Source organism: Lepus europaeus, chromosome 6 (genome assembly GCF_033115175.1).
Source record: "Lepus europaeus isolate LE1 chromosome 6, mLepTim1.pri, whole genome shotgun sequence".
Taxonomy (NCBI): domain Eukaryota; kingdom Metazoa; phylum Chordata; class Mammalia; order Lagomorpha; family Leporidae; genus Lepus; species Lepus europaeus.
The window spans coordinates 95,335,217-95,349,430 of record NC_084832.1 but is presented as its reverse complement, the minus strand read 5'-3'; the positions used below and the strand labels follow the sequence as shown (position 1 = coordinate 95,349,430).

General features: G+C 41.3%; 1 protein-coding gene across 6 annotated transcripts in view; it reads left to right on the top strand.

The window, feature by feature from the left end:
* The window catches only part of ERC1 (ELKS/RAB6-interacting/CAST family member 1), a 539,472-nt gene that overhangs the window by 198,669 nt on the left and 326,589 nt on the right, over positions 1-14,214 (top strand). The gene's annotated exons all lie outside the window — the stretch shown is intronic.

The window sequence follows — 14,214 nt, the reverse complement described above, 5'->3', positions numbered from 1 at the left end:
GGAGCAATATGTTCCATCAGTGGATAAACCAAAATTAGAAAGCGAGACATTTTGAGGACAATTTAGGAGAATCAGAGGTGATTTTTATGGAACTCTGACTTCGAATTCTTCAAAGCTATTTTTGAGCAGGTCCAACCATTCAGCTCTCTTAGAATTTTTATTATTATTATTACCATATTTGATACCTAGGGTGAGGCATATGCCTGCCTCATGAGCTCTTCTTTTACATGTACTTTAACATACGTTCTCCAGTGTGTAGGGACGACTCTTATGCTAGAACTTCGTTAATCACCACATTCTTCTGCACAGCTAGAAAGACTGACAGTGACACAGTGAAGTTCCTCATCTGTGTAGCTCCTTGGGGACTGACCCTGAGGAATAGTTTATTTTCAAGTTCTTAAAGATTTAGAAATATTAGACAACTTTCGTAAATTGTTCACTAAGGTTTAAACTTTGGGGGCTTGCATGTGGACTTGATATTTTCCTGTTAAGTTCTTTTGCCCTGATCCATCCCCATGGAATTTTGATTTTTCAGAAACCAAAACAACAAAGTCTGTGCCTTACAATTAGTTCTCCTTCACCAGAAGTATGAATCACGTGGACTGATTACCTGCCTGCTTGTTTCCTTTTATTTATATGTTTTCTCTATTTCTGAATGAGGCAAATTAATACAATTCTTTAAATCGAAATTTAGAAACTACCAGAGCCTCAAAATCATATTATAGGGGCCAGCACTGTGGCATAGCGGGTAAAGCCGCCGCTTGCAATGCTGGCATCCCATATGTGTACCCGGAGTCCTGGCTACTCCACTTCTGATCCAGCTCTTTGCTGTGGCCTGGGAAAGCAGTAGAAGATGGCCCAAGTCGTGGGCCCCTTCACTGGCTCCTAGCTTTGGATCAGCACAGCTCCAGCTGTTGCAGCCATTTGGGGAGTGAACCAGCAGATGGAAGACCGCTCTCTCTGTGCCTCTGCCTCTCTCTGACTCTGCCTTTCAAATAATAAATAAATAAATAAATCTTTAAAAAAAAAAAAGATTATATATTAGGGGCTTCCAAAAGTTCATGGAAAATTCATGTCATCTTTTCTTTAAAAAAAAAAAAAGTTTCATTAATGTGTTTTTATTTATTTAAAAGAGTAACAGGGAGAGACAGACCAGAGAAAGATCTTCTACCTACTGTTTTACTTCCCAAATGCTTACAACAGCCAGGGCTGTATCAGGCTAAAGCCAGAAGCCCCAGAACTCAATCTGAGTCTCCCACATGGGTGGCAGGGAACCAAGTACTTGAGTCAGCTCATCTGCTGCCTCTTAGGGTGTGCATTAGTAGGAATGCTGAGTCAGAAGTGGAGCAGGGGCTGGAACTGTGGCTCTTTGAAGTTTTTTTTTTTTTTGACAGGCAGAGTTAGTGAGAGAGAGACAGAAAGGTCTTCCTTTTTCCGTTGGTTCATCCCCCAAGTGGCCACTACGGCCAGCGCGCTGTGCCAATCTGAAGCCCGGAGCCAGGTTCTTCTCCTGGTCTCCCATGCGGGTGCAGGGCCCAAGCACTTGGGCCATCCTCCACTGCCTTCCTGGGCCACAGCAGAGAGCTGGACTGGAAGAGGAGCAACCGGGACAGAATCCGGTGCTCCGACCAGGACTAGAACCCTGTGTGCCGGCACCGCAGGCGGAAGACTAGCCTATTGAGCTGCGGTGCCGGCCCTGAGGCTCTTTGGTGTGAGATGAGGCTAGCCCAAGCGGTGTCTTCATGCTCGCTCGTAAGTTCTCTTTCAGTTTCATTTTCCATGAACTCTTTGAAGATCTCTTGTGTGTTTTTGAATGTCTTCATCTCTACCCTGCACCCTTTTTCTAAAACATGTGCACAAGCATGCCCACACACACGCATACATGTGCACACACCCCCACAGCCTTATGTGCTAGTATGATGAATACTCCTTTTGCTTTTGTATGGTCCTGAAATCAGCAGCAATACTCCATGGAGGCTAAAATATGATACTTTTTTATTGTTAAGTGGCCTCCCACTAAGTATATTTCAGAAAAGAAATTGCTTATGAAAGTTTTATAACGTTTGTGGTTTTTTTTTTAACATATTTATTTATTTATTTATTTGAAAGGCAGAGTTACAGAGAGAAAGAGAGAGAGAGAGAGAGAGGTCTTGCATCTACTGGTTCATTCCCCAAATGGCCACAGGGCCAGAGCTGAGCCAATCTGAAGCTCAGGAGCCAGGAGCACTTGGGCCATCTTCTACTGCTTTCCCAGGCCATAGCAGGGAGCTAGATGGGAAGTGGAGTAGCCGAGTCTCAAACCGGTGCTCATACGGGATGCTGGAACTGCAGGCAATGGCTTTACCTGCTGTGCCACAGCACCAGCATCAAAGTTTGATTTCTTGTATGAGAAATCTACATTTGAAATTATTGTTTGCTGTTCCAGGCAGCTTGCTTGGAAAACATTTTGGATTCATTTTTGGCCTCAATACAGATTTTAGGAGATGGACATTATTTGAAACAGAATAGCAAACGAGACTAATTCTGCATTTGACATTCAGAGCACACCAAATAGCAGTTTTTATTAGTTGCTCTGTTTCTTCTATTTTGAGAAAGAGTTATAAATGGTTTACTCTTTCCAAAGAATGTACAGGTTGGGAACAGTCCTATATAGTTCTGTCCTGTGGTCATGCAGTGTTGTAATTGACACATTTCTTGGCTGCTACCCCAAAGCAAAACAAAACAAGAAATAGACAAGCCCAGTCATTAACTCAGTTCGAACTCCCATTTTCTTTTTGTCTCACCAAGGTTAGAAATGTTCTTTTTGGCTTTACTGGAAACTCTTTATTTCCAAAGTTCCCTATTCTCATGGGATTAATCTTTTTGCCCCATCTTGACCTAAGATCATTAGCAAAAATGGCTATATTTAGTATTATGACTTGCTTAGAAACTAAGGTAGATTTTAATTTCACTTATGCCCTTGAGTGCCATTTTTATAAACTGAGCTCTAGGAAATAATCAGTACATTGTATGTCAGAGATGGTTGGGATTATATTATTGTTTTTGTTTTCTGATGTAGAATTGAGGTGCATGTGTATGGCTGTTGTGTTTTTTACTAACCATTTGTTTCTTATGTTGCCATTCCACTGTTTCCTGTGTGTGGGTGTCTGTCTGTAATTTATCATTTGAGTTTCCTCACCTTTCTTTTGATTTATCTTACCATGGTCCTGTTCCATTGGGGTTTTTGGCATCTGTGTTTATATGTGTTTCCCTTCTGCCCCTTGGCCATGCTGTTTCTCAGAAAGCCAGTCTCCCGCAAATTGTACCCTCCACGCCAGGTTTCTGTCCCTGCACCGTCAGGGGGGTTTGTTTGGGACTTCCTGGGAAAGTGAGTGTAATGTAAAGCTACAGTCTTGTACTACAGTGAATTGCTACTGCTGCTGTTGCTACTGCTGGGGCTTGCTGGGAATTTTGCTTGATCAGAATTAAAGAACAGCCAGTTATATGTCACATTAAACCTTGTCTTTTTTGGATAAACTCAGTTTGTATTCTGTGTGGTAACGTTTTGATATCGCTAGTTATATAAATTTTTTATTTATTTTATTTACTTGAAAGGGAGTGTTGCAGAGACAGGTATTGAGTGAGGTTCCACTTTTCAGGTGGCTGGAGCTTGGGCCAGGCTGAAACCAGGAGGCAAGAGCTTCATCCAGGTCTCTCATGTAGGTGTAGGGACCCAAGCACTTGAGCCATCTTCTGCTGCTTTCCCAGGTGCCTTAACAGGGAGCTGGATTGGAAGTAGAGCAGCTGGGACTTGAACTGTGACTCATCTGGGATTCTGGCATTGCAGGCTGCGGTTTAACCCCCTACACCACAGTGCTGGCCCCTAGTTATGTTTTAGTCCTTGTTTCTTTATATATGAAAGATCAGTATATGCCAAATATATGCCTTTTTGTGTGTGTGTGTGGTGATGGTTGTTCTGAAATGCCCTATAAGTAGCCCCTTAACTGATGAATCTGTAGTACCACGTGTAATTGTAGAAATCATTTCTAAAGGGTGTTCCACAACCCTCTAAATGCAGGAGAAAAGGGAGCAGGGCCTGTTGCAGTTATTTAACTCAAGAAAATTCCTAGTGTCCTCTGCATTTCATTGTATTTCTTATGTGAAATTGAAAGGCTTAGATCACATCATAAAGAATTTTCAGACCTGTTCTTTGTAGATTTGAGAAGTAAATCAGGATTCCTTTTCTGTGTTGGCTGTTACAGAAAATAGTAGTTGCTGTCAGAAAGCGATTATTTTGACTTACAATTATGCTTCTATTTTAACTCTGTTACCTTTTTTTTTTTTTTTTGACAGGCAGAGTGGACAGTGAGAGAGACAGAGAGAAAGGTCTTCCTTTTGCCATTGGTTCACCCTCTAATGGCCGCTGCAGCAGGCACGCTGCGGCCAGCGCACCGTGCTGATCCGAAGGCAGGAGCCAGGCGCTTCTCCTGGTCTCCCATGGGGTGCAGGGCCCAAGCACTTGGGCCATCCTCCACTGCACTCCCTGGCCACAGCAGAGAGCTGGCCTGGAAGAGGGGCAACCGGGACAGAATCCGGTGCCCTGACCAGGACTAGAACCCCGTGTGCGCCAGCGCTGCAAGGCGGAGGATTAGCCTATTGAGCCACAGCACTGGCCCTGTTACCTTTTTAATATCTAAATGACTGATGAATTGAGAGGTTAGTGTTTGTAGCAGAAATCCTCAATTTTGCTATGGGATTTATTTTGATTAAATTCAACTTGCCATTCACAAACCTGTATTTTAGAGAATAGCAACAATCTCCTAATCTTCATACAATTTTTAAATTATTTACTTATTTTAAAGATTTTATTTGACAAGTAGAGTTACAGACAGTGAGAGGGAGAGACAGAGAAAAAGGTCTTCCATCCACTAGTTCACTCCCCAGATGGCCACAACAGCTGGAGCTGGGCCGATCCGAAAACAGGAGCTTCTTCTGAGTCTTCCACACGGGTGCAGGGGCCCAAGGAGTTGGACCAACTTCTCCTGCTTTTCCAGGCCATAGCAGAGAGCTGGGTTGGAAGAGGAGCGGCCGAGATTAGAAATGGTGCCCATGTGGGTGCGATGCTGGTGCTGCAGTTGGAAGATAAACTTACTGGGCCACAACACTGGCACCCAAATTATTTATTTTTTAAGAGAGTCAGAGAGACAGTTCCTACCCACTGGTTAACTCCACAGACGCTCTGACGATGGTCCTGGGCTGGGCTGCAGTCAGGAACTGGGAACTCAATCCAGGTCTCCCATGTGACTGGCAAGGACCTAACCACTTAAGTCTCTTGCTGCCTCCCAAGGTGCTCATTAGCAGGAAGCTAGCGCTAATCAGGAACTACAGCTGGGTATTGAACCCGGGTACTCCACTGTGGAATGTATGCAACTTAACCAGTATCTTTTTTTTTTTTTTCTTAAAGATTTATTTGTTTATTCGAAAGGCAGAGTTACAGAGAGGCATAGGCAGAGAGAGAGAGAGGTCTTCCATCTTCTGGTTCATTACCTAAGTGACTGAAATGGCCCGAGCTGGGCCAATCCCGAGCCAGGAGCTTCATCCGGGTCTCCCACGTGGATGCAGGGGCTCAAGCACTTGGGCCATCTTCCACTGTTTTCACAGGCCATAGCAGGGAGCTGGCCCAAAAGTGGAGCATCTGGCACTGCAGGCGGCAGCTTTACCCACTACACCACAGCGCCGGACCCTAAGCAGCATCATAAGTAAGGCTAGGTACCTGCTTCTGATTTTCATATAATTTAGGTATGAAGGATTGGCTTTGCTTGATCAAAGTTAGGGATTTTCAGTGATCTAAAGATTAATAGAATCTATTATTGTATGATGCAAAGAAAATGAATAGAAAATGTAGGTTTACTATATTTCCTTACTTAAGGAATTAAGAACTGGGATTTTAATGTTTATAGATCCTATTTTGGGGGTGTATTTTAAAATTTAGTAGACGAGGGTTTATTTATGAGATAGTCAAGAAAGCTCCGTCTGGTAAGTTGACATTTGAGCAGACATTTGAAGGGTCTGTGTTCTTTGGAAGTCCATAGAAACTCCTCAGAACAGTAACAACAACAAAACCCAAAAACTTTACTGAGGTATAATTTACATATGTAAAATATACCCATTTTAAGCGTATTTTTCTTTGACAGGCAGAGTTAGACAGTGAGAGAGAGACAGAGAGAAAGGTCTTCCTTTTTCCGTTGGTTCATCCCCCGAGTGGCCACTACGGCCAGCGCGCTGTGCCGATCCGAAGCCAGGAGCCAGGTGCTTCTCCTGGTCTCCCATGTGGGTGCAGGGCCCAAGCACTTGGGCCATCCTCCACTGCCTTTGCGGGCCACAGCAGAGAGCTGGACTGGAAGAGGAGCAACTGGCACAGAATCTGGCGCCCCAACTGGGACTAGAACCCTGGGTGCCGGCGCCGCTGGCGGAGGATTAGCCTAGTGAGCTGCGGCGATGGCCATTAAGCATATGGTTTGACAGTTGATACATGTATACAACTGTGTAACCTTGGGGGTCAAAATGTAGAGCATTGGCTTCACCCCACAGATTGCCTGCCTATCCCTTTGCAGCAGACCTGCTCCCAGCCCGAGCCCCAGGCAGCACGGAACCACTTTTCCCATTATGCGTTATGCTTCAGCTTCCTCTTTCTGCCTTAGTTTTTTTTAAATTTCATTTTTTAAAAGATTTATTTATTTGATAGAGTTACTGACAGAGATCTTCCATCCACTGGTTTACTCCTAATGGGGACTAGAAATAGGTAGATCTTGATTCATTTAAGCCAGTTAGGACAATGGCATTCTCCTTTCTAGTGACTGACTACATGCTGTTCATAATGCATGAATGATTTGAAGGAAAGACCACTTCAAGGCTTCTGGGAGTGATTTTCTAATAGAAACAGTTGCAAAAAGAAAGGTGACTTCATTCTTTCGGACATTATCGTGTGTGGATATGATGCCCAGAACTGCTACAGCTGCCTTCTACCCGCTTGACATGATGACAGCATGCAGAGTATGACAGTCGAGAAAACCACTGAGAAGCATAGCTAGAACCCAGATAGACTACCATTGAAACTGCCTCTAAGCTTATGTGAGATAGTATGTTTTCTTTGTTTAAAATAATTTTCATTTATTGTTTTATTTATTTGTAAGCCAAAGACAGAGATCTTCCATGTACTAGTTTACTTCCCAAATGTCTGCAAATGTTGGGGCTGGGCCAGACGAAAGCCACAAGCCTGGAACTCAATTCAGGTCTCCCACGTGAGTGGCAGGGATCCATGTACTAGAGCCATCACCTGCTGCCTCCCAGGGTGTGTATTAGCAGGACGCTGAAATTGAAGTGGAGCCAGAACTCAAATGCAGGTAGTCTGATATGGGATGTAGGCACCAAATGCCCACCCTGGTAATGTGTTTTCTTGTTGTTTAAGCCAGTTTGAGTCAGGAGTTTCTGTTATTTTGTAGCTCAACATTTTTAAACTGATACAGCTAATGATATACCTACTTCTTCCTCTTTTTTTTTTTTTTCTGTGATAGAAGCAATCATTTTGAAAAGAGGTAAACGTTTTGTCTGTGTCAAACAGCAATTAAAGCCAGCTGTCAGAGCAGTAGAACATAAAGGCCTTTACCAAGGTTAAGGCTTCTTTGTCTGCCAATAGCTTCTGAATCACATAATGATTACCCTATTCTAATTACTTCCCCAAATTAGGAGTGATTCGCTCACTATGCCCATTTTGGTTCTTTTAAAAAGAGACGGTAATTTGAAGGTACCTAGTAAAGCAATCATAAAATACTGTATTCTGTTAGTTTCAGATAAGTCCATACAGGTTTCAATCCTACTCTCCTTTTCTTTTAGTTTTCTTTGTCTCTACTCTATCCCAACCCCCACCCAAATGCCTGAAACAGAGCTCTTCCTTTCATCTTTTGCAAGGGACACATATAGCAGACTGTGTCCCCACCCAGGAGGATACATTGAAATGCCATATTTCATTTTGTTTGGATAGAATGAACAGTTCTTTTACTGTCCTAAAGTAGAAGCATTCAAAAGCAAACTGGCACATATTTTGGGTAGAGATTTCATGTAGGAACTCTGCAAGTCTTGTGTTTTGTTTTTAATGCATTAGGTAGAAACCTTTCTAAGAAAGATATGATGTGATTTGTATGATTGTTCTATTTGTTAATTTTAGCCTCCCTGGCTTTTTTTGTTTGTTTTTGGGTAGGGTTCTTACATAGATTTTTGTTTTACAGATGAGACTGAGGACCAGAGATGTTAAATGACTGGTCCAATGTTAAATAAGATAGCAGAGTTGTGTCTAATAAGTCCAGTGTCTTGTCTCTGCCTTCTTTTCTCCTTTGGAATGTCCTCTGTTCAATTTTCATTGGTGACCTCGCCTCCTAGAAGGGAAAGGGGTACACAGTTCTTTTCTTTTTAAATTTTTTTTAAAGATTTATTTATTTATTTGAAAGTCAAGAGTTCCACAGAGAGAGAAGGAGAGGCAGAGAGAGAGAGAGAGAGAGAGAGAGAGAGAGGTCTTCCATCCGCTGGTTCATTCCCCAATTGGCCACAAAGGCTGGAGCTGTGCCAATCCAAAGCCAGGAGCCAGGAGCTTCTTCCGGGTTTCCCACGTGGGTGCAGGGGCCCATGGCCTTGGGCCATCTTCTGCTTTCCCAGGCCACAGCTGAGAGCTGGATCGGAAGTGCAGCAGCTGGGACTCAAACCAGTGCCCGTCCCTGAAATTAGGATACATGTACAAGGAATGACAGGACATGGTTTAAGTAGTGTAATTTTTCCTTTCTTAGTGATCGATAATGTATTGCTGCTTCTCCTGTCTTTGGTGAATTGATGTCGAGGATGTACACAAAAATAGTGAATTAAATTTTTTTGTTGACTATGGAAGTCGAAGAAAGTTGTATTTTTTTTTTTTTTAAGATCTGTTTTTATTTATTTGAAAGAGTTACAGAGAGAGGTATAGACAGAGAGAGAAAGGTCTTCCACCTACTGGTTCATTCCCCAAATGGCTGCAACTGCCAGAGCCAATCAGGATCCAGGAGCTTCTTCTGAGTCTCTGATGTGGGTACAGGTGTCCAAGGACTTGAGCCATCCTCTGCTGCTTTCCCAGGTGCATTAGCAGGGAACTGGATTGGAAGTGGAGCAATCAGGACTCGAACTGACACCCAAATGGGATGCTGATGCTCAAGCTGGGGCCTTAACCTGCTGCCACAGTGCTGGCCCCAGAAAGTAGTGTTTTTAAATTAACATTGTATAGTTTATTTTAAATTTGCGTGTAACCAAATTAATATATTTACTATTAGAATTAGATATTTGACTCTTTTATTTACATCCTGAGTTTGTTTATTCAGGTTGAACTAAAAAATTTCTTTTGGACTTTCTCATTGGGAAAATAAGCTTTATGATTATTTTTTACTGGTATAACATTATGTTGGAGCATCTATGGCATATGGTAACCCGAAAATGTAAACCTAGGTGTTTAATTTTCAGATTTTTAAATATTTTTCATTAAAGAAATCCTGAATTGATACTCTGCTTAATGTCTTCTAAGATAAGTCATCTGGAAATTAAACTGTAAATTATTTTGAATATAAACAGCTGTATAATTTAAGAGGAAAATGGTTGCTAAGAATTTTCTTACTTTCAAGTTTATAGTTATGTACCTTTTAAATATTTATTTTTATTTTTTATTTATTTGAAAGGCAGAGAGACAGAGGGAGAGAGATTGTCCATCTGATGGTTCATTCCCCCAAAGGCCCAAACAGGCAGGGCTGAGCCAAACTGAAACCTGGAGCTAGAAACTTAATCCAGGTCTCCCATATGAGTAGCAGGGACCCAAGTATTTGACCCATCACCTGCTGCCCTCCAGGGCGAGCTTTAGCAAGAAGCTGGACTTGGAAATACAGCTGGAACTTGAACCCAGTCACTCAGATACAGGATTCAGGTGTCCCAAGTGACTGCTTAACCCACTGTGCCACATGTCTGCCCCCTGGTCTATGATGTACAGTATCAGAGAGGACACCCTTAAGGTAGTTAGAGTAGAAGAGAAATGGCTGGGGCTGTTGGTGTGGTTGTAAGGAATCATATAATCTGTGTTCTTGCTTGATGGACCATGATCTGTATTTTAAAAAAATGAAGAACAGAAACGGAAAAGAAAGATGTTAAAGGATTACAGCTGAAGATGACTGATTCTTTATCTGATCCTGCTTGCTTCAGCTTGCTTTCAGGGGAAGCTGCTTGTTTCTTGCTTCTTCTTCCTTGATCAATTTCACTGATTTCATTTAATAGAAGACTAAATTACATAGATTTACATAGTCACTTCTATTATGTCATCTTCCCAAAGTTCCTTGTGATCACAGCAGTTGATAATTTGTCACTGTCATCTTAGAAGAATTGGTGTAAATTAAAGTAGTGGCTACTTGAATTTTTCACTTAAAAATATAAACACTGAAGTCATATAATTATTTCATGGGTGAATTTTTTTCTCTCAAATTTATTTCCAAGAGCTATACTTTGATGTGGAAGTGAAAATATGATTCATGTGTAGTAACATAGGGAAAAAGATGATTAAAGTTACTGTGTTGGCAGGGATAAGCTCAATATTTATTTCATGGATTTACCAGTCTTGTCCTAAAGCCTTGCATCTGAGAGAGTTCAGTTAATGTCATTGTTGATCTAAAATTATTCTAATTTCCTTTGTCATAATCAACCAAAATACAAAAGGTCATTGGGAACAATCCATTAAAGATTGACCTTTTTGCCATTGAACACTATCTGTTTTTTACCTTGTTTTATATATACCAGAGGTCCATGGTTTTTTATAGATCCCTCAAGAAATACAGAACATGGGAAGTAGGCTCCGGTGAGATATCAGCAGACCCACATTCTTATGCTGGATCTGTATCTGTGAGCAAGTTATTTGGATTCTCTGTTGACTTTTCATCTTATATAATGAGAATAATAAATCTTGTCCACCTCACCTTTGTAAAATTTTATGACTTTTAAAACTTTGGTTTTAAGTATGTAGTAGATTAGTCTTTTGCAACAAATCACTAAGGATAGAAAACATTGCAGTACAAATTGAAGTGCTACTTACGTTTAAGAAATAAACTTTTCTTTTAAATATTCTTCAACTAAAAATTAGATCACAAAGATAATCCGGATAGCACTGGCCATTAGATTCTTAACTATTCAGAGAATGCTAACAATTTCAGTGAAATTGATTAAATTTTAAAGAGAAGCATACTGCCTGTTACACATGGCAATAATGAACCATAGGGACTTCCTGCTAGGTAGGAATATTAAGCATGGCCACTTTGCATCTCCTGCTGCTAAGCAACATTGGAAATGAATTGAATTTGTAGATCTGTATATTCTTATTCATTATTGCTTTTGGATTCCACCATTTGAGGATTTTGCTGGATTTGAAATGAGAAATAATTGGTTGTGGTTAGGGAAAAATATTATTATGTTTAATCCTTTGAGACAATGTTTTCAAATTCTCCCAAATAAATTAGAGTTCTATATGCTACAGAGAAACTGAAGCTGTCAATTTTTTTCTGCTTTTGCTTTTGGATAACTTGGATCCTCTTAATGGAAGGTCAATTATAAGGCAGGTGTCTATAGAAGTAAGCTAAGTTGTGAAATCACTCCATGCTACTTCTATTTATTTATTTTGTATTTTTTTTAAAAGATTTGTTTATTTGAAATACAGAGTTAGAGAGAGAAGGAGATACACAGGGAGAGAATTCTTCTACCTGCTGGTTCACCTACCAAATGGCTGCAACAGTCACGGCTGATCCAGGTTGAAGCCAGGAACCAGGATCTTCATCCAGGTCTCCCATGTGGGTGTGGGGTCCCAAGGACTTGGGCCATCTTCCAGTGCTTTCCCAGGAAAGCAGGAAGTTGGGTCAAAAGTGGAGCAACCAGGGATGCCAGCATTGGAGGCAGCAGCTTAACCTGTTATGTCACAATGCCGCCCCCTCCATACTACTTTGAGCTACTTAAATGAGAAGGGGTTGGCTAATTTTCTGTATTTTCTTTAGTGTTTAAGAAATTGGTTGTTTTCCTGTCTCAGGAAATAGTAAATTTTAGACAAAATTTTTTCCTTTGGAAGCTTTCATGAAAGTACAATGGTGTAATCTAATAAGAAAAATAGCTTGCTGAGAGTTGAAAATTAGAAATTACTTTTTGTAGCACCTGTGTAGAATCTATGTGATCCTATCCCTTTCTGTAACCCTGTGCTTTATGTTTTGTCTGTGTCTGTGATTAATATATTTCTGAATATTGTCCTCATTAACTCTTTCTAACTTTCTCTTTCACGTTTTCTTCCTGGATTCGCTGTTTCCTTCAGTCTCACCTCAAGGTCAGTATGCTGGTACTAAAATGAAGATATTGTGATGGAACATTGTTTACCAACATTCTCTTGAATTCTGCGAGGGAACTGAAATGATAGAATGTATTCCAGGAAAGAGAGTTTAGAAATGGAGTTTTATGTGCATTACGTGAAAATTATTAGAGTTATCAGGAGAGTAGATTCAAAAGATGTTCAGAGAAGAAGAATCAGACTGCCCACTTTTCACAGAAATGGAGGTAAAAGCCAGCAGGAGAATGAGGAGGAAAAAAGTTGTTTTAATTTAATTAAAATATCATCAGAAATGTTCTGGGTGTTAAGCTGGGGAAGTGCAGTAAAAATGATGGAGGGAAAGTTATTGCAGTCAACCTGTGAATTATTTGGTTTTATTTGGTGATTCTGTGATTAAAAGCAACAGCCACTAACTGCCGTGTGTATGTGAGAGCATTTTGGTAGAAGCTTTACAAATTTTGTTTAGCGTTGATGCAACTATGTAGAGAGGTTTAATTTTTTTTTTTTTTTTTGGTGAAAAACACAAGTGCAGGGCCAATTGAGTACTTTGCTTATCTTCAGTAATAAGTATATAGCAAGAGAAGCTGCCTAAAGTAATCAGGAACCTGCATGTTTACAGTTATTTTGCATATAAGCCATGACAGTGTAAATTACAGAATGAGAATCATTTCTTCTTTTTCAAAAATTTATTTTTATTTGGAAGTCAGAGAGAGAGAGAGAGACTGAGAGATCTACTGGTTTACTCCCTGAATGCCCACAATAACCAGTGCTGGGCCAAGCTGAAGCCAGGAGCCAGAAACTTCATCTGGTTCTCCCAGGAAGCTGGGTCAGAATCACAGGAGCCAAGACTCAGACCAGCACTCCAATATGGGATGCAGGCTTTACAGCATCAGTTTAACTTGCTGCACCACAACATATTGCCCTAAAGTGTGGGAATATATGATAGGGTTCAGAAAATGAACTTGTTAATACCATATACATTTTACATAGCAACTTTCTACTAATAATGACAGCATACATCTATTTGCTGTTTATAAAAGCATCCATTTCTTTGATTCTTATAGTTTACATATGGGTTACACAGGGCAGATTATTGTTCTGCTGAAGAACTAAATTAGGAAACATGGTTTCTTCAGGCACTACCAACCCATTGAGGATACTTAGATTTGAAGCCAATTTCCTCATTTCAACCCAGGGTTCTTTATATTATATGAACTCTAGCCTAGGAGGTAAAGTAAAAACTATGGACCCGCAGATTGTTGGGATTTTTTTGGGTAGATTTCTCACTTAAAAGTTTTCTTGGCCAGCGCCGTGGCTTAACAGGCTAATCCTCCGCCTTGCGGCGCCGGCACACCGGGTTCTAGTCCTGGTTGGGGCGCCGGATTCTATCCCGGTTGCCCCTCTTCCAGGCCAGCTCTCTGCTATGGCCCGCAAAGGCAGTGGAGGATGGCCCAGGTGCTTGGGTCCTGCACCCGCATGGGAGACCAGGAGAAGCACCTGGCTCCTGGCTTCGGATCAGCGAGATGCACCGGCCGCAGCGGCCATTGGAGGGTGAACCAACGGCAAAAAGGAAGACCTTTCTCTCTGTCTCTCTCTCACTATCCATTCTGCCCGTCAAAAAATAAATAAATAAAAATTAAAAAAAAAAAGTTTTCTTGTTGGGGCCGACACTGTGGCGCAGGAAGTTAATCCTCTGCCTGTGGTGCCAGCATCCTACGTAGATGCCGGTTCTAGTCCGGCTGTTCCTCTTCTAAACCAGCTCTTTGCTAAGGCCTGGGGAAGTAGTAGAAAATGGCCCAAGTGCTTGGGCCCCTGCACCCAGG